The sequence below is a fragment of the Ailuropoda melanoleuca genome, chromosome X (assembly GCF_002007445.2).
Source record: "Ailuropoda melanoleuca isolate Jingjing chromosome X, ASM200744v2, whole genome shotgun sequence".
Taxonomy (NCBI): domain Eukaryota; kingdom Metazoa; phylum Chordata; class Mammalia; order Carnivora; family Ursidae; genus Ailuropoda; species Ailuropoda melanoleuca.
This window is the reverse complement of record NC_048238.1, coordinates 93,396,344-93,408,965: the sequence shown is the minus strand read 5'-3', so window position 1 is coordinate 93,408,965 and position 12,622 is coordinate 93,396,344. Positions and strand designations below refer to the sequence as shown.

The 12,622-nt window shown below is 39.4% G+C and overlaps 1 protein-coding gene across 10 annotated transcripts in view; it reads left to right on the top strand.

Annotated features, from left to right (window-relative positions):
* Positions 1-12,622, top strand: part of ENOX2 (ecto-NOX disulfide-thiol exchanger 2) — a 258,701-nt gene that overhangs the window by 66,300 nt on the left and 179,779 nt on the right. For 3 of the 10 annotated variants that reach the window (XM_034649154.1, XM_034649148.1, XM_034649153.1), the window contains exon 4: positions 23-114. The exons of the other annotated variants lie outside the window; for them this stretch is intronic. The gene's annotated coding sequence lies outside the window, so the exon portion shown is untranslated. The remainder of the gene's footprint in view (positions 1-22; positions 115-12,622) is intronic. 10 annotated transcript variants of the gene reach the window in all.

The window sequence follows — 12,622 nt, the reverse complement described above, 5'->3', positions numbered from 1 at the left end:
AGAGTACATCATTTTGTTTCAGGTTGGCAGTGTGGCATAGAAAAATGATTCTGGGACCGGATCAGCCTTGGTTTAAATCCTGAGCTTGCCATTTACGTCGCTGTGAGATCTTGGGTAAATAAATTAATGAGCTAATATTCAAATTCCTCTCCTACAAAATAAGGACAATAGTAATATTTATCTGATAGCTTGTGGGAGAAAACGAAATGAGATAGTGGATGTGAAGTACGTGATAGTACAGGGCTTGGCATACGGTAGACATTTAATCAAAGCAATTATGATTATGGTACCCTGCCCTAATATTTACATTGTTATGTCAGTTCTTGAGGCATAGGCAACTTTTGTCCCTATTATTTGTTATTTTCCTGAAGCACAGAGGAGCAACAAGTAGCCCATCAGAGAGAAAGACCTGAAAGAAAAAGCAGTATCAGCCAGTACATTAGAGATGGGGTAAAGCTAGAAGGGCTAGAATAAAGGGGTGCACGTTGTTATTTGTTACAATAAATATTGTAAACACATAGATTTCTTTTTAACATTGAAATCTGCCTTTAGAGTTTGAATATTGTCTGACAGTGAGAACAGGTTACTAGAGCCTGAGAAAATAGTATGCCTGATCTTCTCCACTCTGTCTGAGAAGGTCACCATTGCCTTTCACTTCTGGACAGTGGCACCTTCCACAGATCCCTGCTGATCAAGCTCCAGGGAAGTGGCTGTTCCTGTGAAGTCCTTGAGCTCCTTGATAGAAAGACATCATGTGAGGTTGAAAATGTAATAAAATCGCATTCATATCTGACCCTCAGAAAACTGCTTTGGAAGCAGCACCTACTTTGCTTCCTATATTTGAAAACAGCCTACTGAGTTGTATTATTTTTTTTAAGGAAAAGAAATATGGAGGAGAGCGGCTCATTCCAATGTGTTTGTATACCAGTATTCAAATTAGATCATTTATAAGGCTCAAAAAGGAGCTCAATTAATATCAATGTTTTAATCTCAATGTTATTTTCCACATGGTATTAATTACAAAGATGAATCAGACTCAACTTTTTTTCTTATCAATTATAGTTCAGAAAAATACCGTACTTAATTCTTCTAGCTGAAATCTTGGTCATTCTTGTTAAATGCATTTCATCTTATCAGCCTGCTGATTTCTTCTACTGAACTGAATGACCAATGTTAATGCAAGACTTTATCAACTTAAACAAAAAGTAAACTTCCATCCCAGTCCTAATATCCCTTTGTATATGCTAGTTAAATACGTAACTTAAACTCAGAAGCTAAATTTCCTTTATGAGAGCCTACAAAGCAGATTAGTCACTATGAATTAATGGCTTTCTTTCTGTCTTAGATATTTGGTTATATCTCTTGCTCCAGCTCTAGAAAGATTGTGATAGTACTTGTGATCTTATGGGAATACACTGTTCTAGTGGCTGGAGCATCAGCTTGGCTATTGTGATACCATTTGCAATTGGGCAAGTTCACTTCACTTCTCAATTCTTTTCCCCTTCAGAAAAATGACTGATAATATCTGTCCTTATCTATTTTGGTTGGAGGTTGTAATAATAAATGAAACATGGATGGAAGCAGTTTGAGCATAAATACATAAATCTGAAAAATTATGACTCCTCAGGAATTATTTAGGCATACTCATATTTGTGTTCTTAGAAAGTCCCTCCCTCTCCATAAACACATGCATAGTATAATCCATCACCATCACATTTGAAGAAACACACAGACACAGACCCTCATGTTATCTAATATACTTTTAAAAAATGGTTACCTTGCACTGTGTAGAATTTGATCAACACATTAATATACTTATATCTGGCTATCTATGCACCCATCCATCTACTCATTGATATATTCAGCAAATATTTGTCAAGTTCCTACTATGTGCCAGGTACTGTGCTTTGCTGGATGAAAATTTTAAGAATCAAGACAGAACTGATTCTGGGCTCGTGAGTTATGGTCTAGTAAAGGAGACAACAGAAAGTTAGAATAAAATTTAAATACTGTCATGGGTGATTGTCAGAGTGTAGTAGAATACCAAGCAGGAGTACAGAACCTGAGATGTGGAGGGTAGAGAAGGTGGAAAGACTTCCCATGAAGTAATAGCTAAGACCTGAAGAATGAGACATTGTGGCCTCATAAAGCTAAGGAGGGAAGAGTATTCTGGAGGGGACAGTATCACTGCACAGCTCTACAGCATTTTGGAGTGTGTATCCACATTGAGAAGTCAGCCCATTTATAAGTACCTCTACCTTTATTTGGAGGAATTTCATGGCTTTTCAAACCTTGTGGATTATTGGCACTGTTCCTGGATATACCATATAAATGAAATCCTGCCTTAGCATGAACTGATTTTGCTCTTTGATTACTTTTCTAACTCCTAAAAGTCAAGTTCTCAATTTCAAATGTTTTATTAGGATCTTCTTATGGTTCTGTGTTGTTTATTTTGGTTATCACAATTGCAGATAATTGTACATTTGCATTTAACATGAATTTATTTATTTATTTATTTTTATTAATGATTTTTTTAATTATATTATGTTAGTCACCATACAGTACATCCCCGGATTCCGATGCAAAGTTCGATGCTTCATTAGTTGCGTATAACACCCGGTGCACCATGCAATACGTGCCCTCCTTACTACCCATCACCAGACTATCCCATTCCCCCACCCCCTCCCCTCTGAAGTCTTCAGTTTGTTTCTCATGCTTTTAATGAGTTTCTGCATTTTGCCTGAGTTAATTAGTTTATTAGTAGGGAATTGTGTCCACAACACAAATCTGTTTTATCTATATAAGCCCTGGCAAGCGTGTATAATTTTCTGATACTAGCATAAGTTCAGAAATCACTCATCTATGTGATTTAGATAGTGACCATTTATTTATAAACCAGTTCTAAGACCATGTAAATCACTTTCTAAAATTAGTTGAAGTCATTCCCCTCCTAAACTTTCTAGGATTTTCTTCCTCACTGAGCTCTGGCTACTAAAGAGTTTTCAACTGTGTATGTTTGAACTATTGCTTGTTGACTTTTAAGATTTTTTCTATATTATTTGCAAAGAATCAGGCTGCTGCCTCACATTTCCTCAAGCTAAAAACAGTTTACCTTCCCAATTAATGTCTGGGCCTAATGCAAGCACACCAAAGTCACCTGAAAGTGAACAACATTGTGGGTAAATAACAATAGGGCACAGTGAGTCGTCTCATTGACTTGAATACAGAGCTAATATCTGTAGATGCTATCACTTTTTGAGGAACAACAAATGAATGACTTAAAATGTGATCCTGGTATGCACTTGACGGTATACATAGTGAAAGTTTATGATATGTAATTATATATGCTTATCTCTTTAAGGGACTTTATTTAAAATAAAAAGGGCACCTAAGCCCAACTCTCTTTCAATTTGGAATGCAAAAGCTGATGGGTGACAAAACAGGGCTCAGAGTTGACATAATTTCTACCATATGGCTAACTTTAGTTTTTGATCAAAGTGAGATTTACCAGACATTAATATTTTCCATATTTGTTTCCAGTCCTTTAAGAATACAAATATGGTTGAGCAGTTGACTTTTACTTTGTGCCCCTCCTGATCACATTTTTCTCCCTTCCTCCCCAGCAGAACTACCATCCTGAAGTTGGTGTGAGTCTTTCCCATCCATGTATTTGTACAAATGTATACGCCTAGAAACAGTATTTGGCAGTTTTAATATTTACAAAATTTGTATCATACTATACATATCATTAAGCAACTTTCATTTTTCACTCAATATTTCTGAGATTTATTTATCTTGATGTACATACATGCCTATTCATTTTAACAGCTGTAGAGTATTTCATTCTATGAATAACTGTTTCCCAATGCATTTATCCATGTCCCTCTTGATAAATTTTGTAGGTTTTTTCTCATTTTTCACTACTACAAAAAGTACTCCAGTATACATCTTTGTATATATCTCCTGTGTATGCGTGAGATTTTCACCTTGAAGTGATGTTACTGGGTTGCAGAGCATATACATCTGTCAACTTTGTAAGACACACCCAAGTTATTCTTCAAAGTTGTCATGCCACTGTCTTATAGCTTGGGTTGCTATAACAAGTACCATAGACTGGGGAGCTTATAAACAACAGAAATTTATGTCTCACAGTTCTGGAGATTGGAACTCTGAGATCAGGGTGCCAGCATGGTCTGGTTCTGGTGAGGGCTCTCTTCCAATTTCAGACTGCTGACTTATGTATCCACATATGGTAAAAAAAAAAAAAAAGGACTAGAGAGCTCAAAGGGGCCTCTTTTATGAGCACACTGATCCCATTCATGAGGGCTCTACCCTCATGACCTAATCACCCCCCAGAAGCCTCACCTCCTAATACTAACACACTGTGGGGAGGATTTCAATATATAAATTTTGGGGGGACACCAAACATTAAGTCCATAACAACTACTTTATACTTCCTGCAAGTGGTAGAGGAAGGTTCCTGTTTCTTCACATCCTTGAGCACTCAGTATTGTCACTTAAAACATTTTGCCAATTTTGTGTGTATGAAATGATGTCTCACTGTGTTTTAATGTGCATTTTCTTGTTTACTAGTGAGGTTTAATATCTTTCCACGTGTTTAGTGGCCATATAGGTTTCCTCTTCTATGAATTGCCTATTCGTATCATCTGCCCATTGTTCTATTTGGTTGTTAGTCTTTTTATTACTGATTTGAAGGAGATTATCTATTCTGTGTACTAATTCCTATGCTTTGTAAATATCATCTCCCAGCCTATGGCTTGTCTTTTAACTTTGCTTATGCTGCTTCTGTTGAACAGACGTTTGTTATTTTAATTGAATACAATTTATCAAGGTCCCTATTCTTTAAATACAAAACTGTGGAAGAAAGTAATCATTCCCATACAGTCTAGAGTCCTCATTAAACTAAAATGAAGCAACTTGAAGTAAGACACCAGATTATATTGCAGTGGCTTCATATAACATAAACTTGGGAAGTTATCTAGAAATGCACAAGAGTTGCGGTCACTAAAAATGTAACTTCAACAGACCATTAAAGAAAGTACATAAAGTTATGCAAGATGAGGGGCAGCTGGGTGGCTCAGTTGGTTGAGCTTCTGATTCCTGGTTTTGGCTCAGGTCATGATCTCAGGGTCATGAGATAGAGCCCCACATAGGGCTCTGTGCTCAGCAGAGAGTCGGCTTGAGATTCTCTCTCTCTGCCCCTCCCCCCACTCTTGCATGCTCACTCTCTCTCAAAAATATATAAATAAATCTTTGAAAAAAAGTTGTACAAGATGAAAAAGCTCTAGAGATTTGCTATACAAGAATGTGCGTATTGTACAGTAAGTAACAATGCTGCATTGTACATTGAAAAATGTGTTGAGAGGGTGGATCTTGTTACATGTTTTCTTGCCATAATAAAAAAAGAAACTAAATCATTTAGTACATGTCCTTTCAGCCTTAAAAGAAAAGAGTAATTTCATAGGAAATCTAAGTGTTAGCTCCTTGATTTATCAATAACTGTATTGATAAAGTCATTTCACCTCTCTTCTAATTTTTTTCATATGTAAAGTGAGGAAATTATGTGGTCTCTAAGTCCTATTCCAGCTCTGAAAGATCTATGGTATATGGAAATAAAGAATGGTTTGGATGTATTCTAATGATTTCAAACATTTATTAAGAATTTTCCCAATTTTAGGAGCACCTGGGTGGCTCAGTGAGTTGAGTGTCTGCCTTTGGCTCCAGTCATGATCCCAGGGTCCTGGGATCAGGCAGTGTCAGCCTCCCTGCTCAGTTTCTAGTCTGCTTGTCCAGCTCCCTCTGCCCCTCCCTCTGCTTGTGTTTTCTCTTGTGCACACTCTCTTTATCTCTCAAATAAAAGAAAAATAAAATCATTTTTTTAAAAAAAGATTTTTCCCAATTTCAGACATGCAGATTTTCAAGAATTGCACTAGTATTTCTTGGAGGCCTCCTAAAAATCTGTACTCCCTTTTGAACCTTGGGGCCATTGATAGTGCTAAAACAATTCCCACGAATGCTCTTAGAAGACCTAAGCTAAGAGAAGCAAGAAGAATGAAGAACAACAAGTTGTAGAAGATCAGAAGGGAAGAGGGAGTGAAGATAGGTGTTTGGAGGGGAATCCTGGGTTGGTGTCCTGTGTTCTGAAAGTCAGAAAAATGCCTTTACTTTGATTAAAAAAAAAAAACCAGAAGGTCTACTATATGGAGATAATCTGATCAAATATGTGGATCTTTGTAAAATGCATCCATCAGCAGTATCTGCCTTATGGCTGCTGATCTCTGTTGGCAAATGAATGCCTTTTGCACACTACTTCCATGTGAAAATTATCCCTTGATTTATAGTCAAAGCCATTACTAGATTTTTTTTTTTATCTGACTGTGCTGTGGATACTGTGGGCCCAAATTCTGGCTCAGAAACAACCATCTTATCCCTAAGGTCTGCTGCCATACCCCAACACTGTCTCAGGTGCATCTTTAAATCATCCCTCTACTTTCCATTGTCCAATTTCTTTTTCCTGATTATCTGCCCATTTCACATTTTTTTCTGCCCCTTTATATGTCAGTAGCCAGGTTTCATTAGAGAATCTTAGTGTGGTTGGTATTCTTGTATAAGACTTCTTGGTGATGGGGCACCTAGATGGCTCAGTCAGTTAATCGTCTGACTCTTGCTTTTGGCTCAGGTCATGATTTCAGGGTTGTGAGAGCAAGCCCCATGTCAGGCTCCACACTCTGTGGGGAGTCTGCTTGAGGTTCTTGCCACCCTCTCAGTCCCCCTCTGCTCCTCCCCCTGCTCGCTCACACATGTGTGTTCTCTCTCTCTCTCAAATAAATAAATAAAATCAAAAAAGGCTTCTCGGTGATGTTAATGAAACTATGTAAGAAGTCAGATAGCATCCAAGTCTCATAGAAAAATAAAAGGATAGGCATGTCTATTCTGCTCCTCTGTACCCTTTTACATTATTCTCTAGCCCCACAAGACCACTAACTTTTCTTTGAATTTACTTTTGTACTCTGCATTCTGTGCCTCTGCTCCGGTGATCCCTTTTGCCTGAAGTACACTCCTCTCTTGTTCCTTCCTCCCATCTGCTTTACTTATTCTTTAAGAACCAGCTCAGGGGCGCCTGGGTGGCACAGCGGTTAAGCGTCTGCCTTCGGCTCAGGGCGTGATCCCGGTGTTATGGGATCGAGTCCCACATCAGGCTCTTCTGCTATGAGCCTGCTTCTTCCTCTCCCACTCCCCCTGCCTGTGTTCCCTCTCTCGCTGGCTGTCTCTATCTCTGTCAAATAAATAAATAAAATCTTAAAAAAAAAAGAACCAGCTCAAATATGACTTACTGAAGAAGTCATGGAAGAATTATTTACTCCATTTTGAGCTCTTTGTTTATACTCATCACATTGTATTATGTCTACTTGTTTACATCTGTTCTGCAGGTTCCCCAAACATACACAAACACTACACACATTCTGTAAACCTCTTGTGTAGGTGGAGACTTAATTTTCATTTGTAATAAAAATGTGCTCCTTTCCTAATGGGAACTATAATCTTCCTTGTAAACTGTTCTACCTACAATTTTGATACATAAAGAATGAGAAGAGGGGGACAAATATAAGGAATGACTTGGTTGTGGGAATCAAAACAAACTTCATGTTAGTCCAGTCCAAGTGGTATAAAGCTTATACCATAAGGAGAGAATAAAAAACAGCATTCTTGGACATATGACTTGGTCTTATTTAAAGGACCATGAAAGAGTGAATTTTCACTTCCACTCCAGTAGAACCCAGTTCTACAGCAGTGATGCCCATCTTGGCAAGTGTGGAACTAGAATCATTACTTTAGGTAGTGTACTGTCAACTTTCTTCATGACAGTGTTATAGATACTATCTGAAGTTGGTATTCCAGCATCAACACTTGTTGAAATTGTGGTGACTGGTTCATTGTGTTTTCAACAGCTGCACATGAATCAACTCCTTCTCTGTAATGGAATGGCTAGGGCAGCTACCAACAAAGATGAAACAGTTATAATTTTCTGATATCTTTAGGTAACTAAAGCAGTATGTCTCTGTTAATAAACTTAATAAAACTCTCAGTATATTGTCACTTGCTCCTTGTGTCACCTTTATCACCATTTCTTGTTGGTTAATAGGGACATAACAGAATTTACTTCCAGGACAAAGGATTTTGAAAAGCATATTGACTAGCCGTAGTGAATTAAAAACAACTAAAAACCTACTGATCTTTATATCAGTAGGGGAGCTTACCATAAATGTGCACTCTGTGGTGTGCTGAGAGATATGAAATTGGTAGTTTAGTCTCTCCTTCTGTGAAGTGAGTAACAATAGACAAAATGAAGACCTATACATTCCACAGTTCGGTAAGGTGATAGAAATCAAGGGCTTGTAGAATACAAATCAAGGAGAGGACCTTATGATGCACGTTATTCCCAGAAGGCTTTTTTTTTTGGTTTTGTTAGGCTATTTACTATCCCACCCAGATCATATTTGCCGGTTTGGGGTCTACCCTTCCTGCTATAATGAGTTGCAGATATCTGAGAACTTTGTAGATGTTACAAATTTTGAAATTTCTTTCCAAATTGCATATGCCCTCCTTTATACCTAATGAGTGGTGATTTTATGCACATTTTGTTTGTTGATTCCAGCTTTATGGCTAAATATTAGAACCTGCTCTCCTATTTATTCAGTAGACTAGAACCATTTTCTAAACTGTTCTCATATACAGCTCACCTCTCATATTCTATCCCATTCCTACTTATACCTCAAGATTAGAAGGGGCCATGTCAAGAAGTCTTAGCTTTTGTTGTCTGAACTCTTAAAAAAACAAGTAGAGGACAAGAGATAACAAATGCTTCCTAGAACATGAGTAGGTCAATGCTTTTGTTAATAGGCCTAATCGAATGTACTTCCTGCTTTGGACAAAGCATTTTATCACTATTTGACATACAATATATTTTACTTATTTTGTCTATTGTCTATATCTGCTACTAGAATATGAGCTCCATGAGGGCAGGGATTTTTACCTGTTTGATCACTATTATATTTCCAGAGCCTAGCATGTATTAACTGCTCAGTAAATATTGGTTAACTGAATGAAAGGAAAATTACCCATGTTTTACTGAGGCCAGTATTAGCTCATGTACCAAGGGTAACTACAAGTAAGGAAAAGTGAGTAAAAGGTAACTCATTTTTACTGAGTATTTTGTTCAGTATGAGATCTTCTGTTGACTCTGTTTTACTTAGATTATCTCAAAAGTTGTATAAAGTAGACAATATCCCCATTTACAGATAAAAGAAATTAATGTTCAGGGAGTTGTCTTGCCCAAAGTCACACCATTGTAAGTGGCAGGCAGGATTATTATGCTGGAGTTGGACTCCAGAGCCTTTGTTCTTCTACCACACCACTCTGATCTGGGAAGTCCAGACTATGAATGAATGGAAGGCATAACAATTTAACAGGCATTGTTTATTTTCATAGTGGGAGCTCAAATGGCTTTCCAAATGTTACTTTTCCCATTAAGTCTTACTGAAATGTCCCTCTCCCACAAAGTAATAATGATAATTGGCCCATCAGTTTTTAAACACCCTACAAAATTTCCATCAACTGTATTTCAAACCTCACAGTTACCAAACATTGAATATCTTATGCTTTCAACTCACAGGCCTTATGTTACCAAAATAAATGGCTGTATTAATATTCACAATGGCTTTTTGTTTCCTTATTGGAAAGTAAATGATCTTATCAACTACTCTGGAATGTAGCTATAGGACTCTTTGCAAATGAGCAAATGTAGTTAGGGGAGGTAGTGTAATATGTTCATTCATTCAGCCAGTCAACAAATATAAATTACATATGTGTCAGGCACTGTTTTAGGTGCTCGAATACTAAATTTGTGGTCTTTAGACCAGTTCAACACCTTATAAGCTATATTGGGCAAGTTAATATCTTTAAATCCTAGTTTTCTCATTTTTAAAGAAAGTAATAATAATTGCTCTATCTACTCCAACCCCCAGAGTTATAAAAATTAAATATGAAATGGTACAAAATAACTTTTTAAACTATAAGGCACTATTTAGTATTGATAGTTTTTTTTATCATGGACTCCATGTGTAAGATTTTAATTAATGAGGTTCTTTTAGTCCTTGGACCCCATTAGGATATTCCAGAATAAAAATCATGAACATGAACTCAGTTCATTGATTCGCCCTAAATATCTTAGTGAGTCACTGGGAATTCTAGAAGCAGAACTCTAGCTCTACTAATGAGAAAAGTTAAATTGTAGTACCCCTTGCTGAATTGGAAAGACTTCTTTAAAAAATCCTTACGATGCTTGTTCATATGTTAACATTCTATAGACAACTCATTGGTCTTCTTTTCCACAGGAATTTATAGAAATATTTATGAAACCATGCATTCCTTATTTGTTTTAAATAAGTTTGTATGGGTGTTAAATGTATTTGAATCTGTGAAGTGGAGGGTGCTTTTTCAGTGTGGCAGAGATAGCAATTCCCTATGTAGTCACACAAGGGCAGTGTTAGCAGCAGTGATGCTCTGTAACAATAGAGATGTTTGAATGAAGGGAAGTGTGCTATAGGCTACTGCCAGGATGGGTTGTAAACTTCTCCTCTTCCCCTAAGGAAGGTTAAATATCAGCCAGATTGTGTATACGAAAGCAACAGCTTTGCTGGTTCTACCTGCTGCAATCCGTAGCATCCTTTATTTAAATGACAATGCACTCAAAGACCATACCCTGCACAGTCTGGTAAAGGGAGGCACCTGCGAACGGATACCAGTAGGTCCATGTGAGCTCTATCAGTTAGGCATATTATTACAGCTGATGTGCCGTGAATTATGGGTCACTTGCTTTACAAGAAAGCCTTGGAGATAAACATTTCCAATTTGGTTTTCCTCTCTTCCTCTTCAACTGCAAGCAGGATCAATAATTGTCATCACAAAATAAAACTTGGTTTTTGGGGGAGCGAGTTAAGATGGCAGAGGAGTAGGGGACCCCTTTTTCAGCTGGTCCCCTGAGTTGAGCTGGATAGGTACCAGATCAGCAGGAACATCCACGGAATCAGCCTGAGACGCAGGAAGATACATCTGGATCTCTACAAATGAAACATCTCCAGCGCTGAGTATCGAGGTACGAAGCGGGGAGCCATGAAACCGCACACAGATATCAGAAGATAAACAGAAGGGGGAGGGAGCCGCCGTGTCAGGGTGCCGGGAAGCGGTAGCCACCTGCACGGGGGAGCGGACGGACCGCGGACCCGCATGCTTGAGACAGCAGACTGAGAACGGGAGCTCTGGGAGCGCGCATGGGGCGGCTGGTGGCTGGCGGGCCACCTGCACCAGGGAGCAGGCAGACCGCGGACCCGCACCCTGGAAATAGCAGACTGAGTCCGTGAGCCAGGAGCGTGCGCCACCAAGCATCTCACAGAGCTCCGGAGCTCCGGTGTGCTCACTGGATCCAGACTGAGACCGGGAGCTCCGGGAGCCCGCGTGGGGTGGCTGGCGACTGGCGGCTGGCAGGGTTGGAAACACAAAGGACAGAGATGTGCCGGCCCTGGAAGTGAGGGCTGGGACGCCGGGGTTGGGGTGCACAGCCTGGGATGCTGCAGGGTTGAGCAGCACCAGCAGAAATAGAGTTAAAGTGGCCAGAACATCAGTGGAGAACGATCCACGATCCCTCTGTTTTGAGACAGAGGCTGAATTTCAGCCGCTGCTGCTCAGACTCTCAGAAGAGGCATAGCAAACCGACAGGGAAAGCCGCCAGAGAAGAATAACCCGGAAATACCGGCTCACAGGGGGCCCATCCCCATCCCCCCTCGCAGGGGACACGGAGACTCTACCCAAACAGGGTTTTGTGAGTACCGGCCGGCAGGCCCCTCCCCCAGAAGGCAGGCTGAAAAATCAAGAAACCCACAACCCGGAGCGCCTGAGTGGCGCAGTCATTAAGCTCCTGTCTTCGGATTAGGGTGTGATCACAACGTTCCGGAAAGGAGTCCCTCATCGGGCTTCTCCACTGGGAGCCTGCTTCTTCCTCTCCCACTCCCCTGCTTGGGTTCCCTTTCTTGCTGTCTCTCTCTCTCAAATAAATAAATAAAATCTTTAAGGAAGAAGCCCACATCCCTAAGATCTCTATAAAACAAGGGCACACGTCCTGGGTCCCAATCAATAACTTGGGCTCTGGACAACCCCGCAATCTCTCCTCATCAGAATGACGAGAAGGAGAAGTCCCCCCCAGCAAAGAAAAGATAATGAGTCTGTGGCCTCTGCCACAGAATTAATACATATGGATGTATCCCAATTATCAGAAATGGAATTCAGAGCAACAATGGTCAAGATGATGAGTAGACTTGAAAAAAGTATTAACGAAAATGTTACTGAGAATATAGAATCCCTAAGGGCAGAAATGACAGCGAATCTGACAGAAATTAAAAATTCTATGAGCCAAATGCAGTCAAAACTAGAGGCTCTGATGGCCAGGATCACCGAGGAAGAAGAATGCATTAGCAAATTGGAGGATGGGTTAGTAGAAGAAAAAACGAAAATAGAAGCTGGTCTTTAAAAAAATCCACGCCCACGA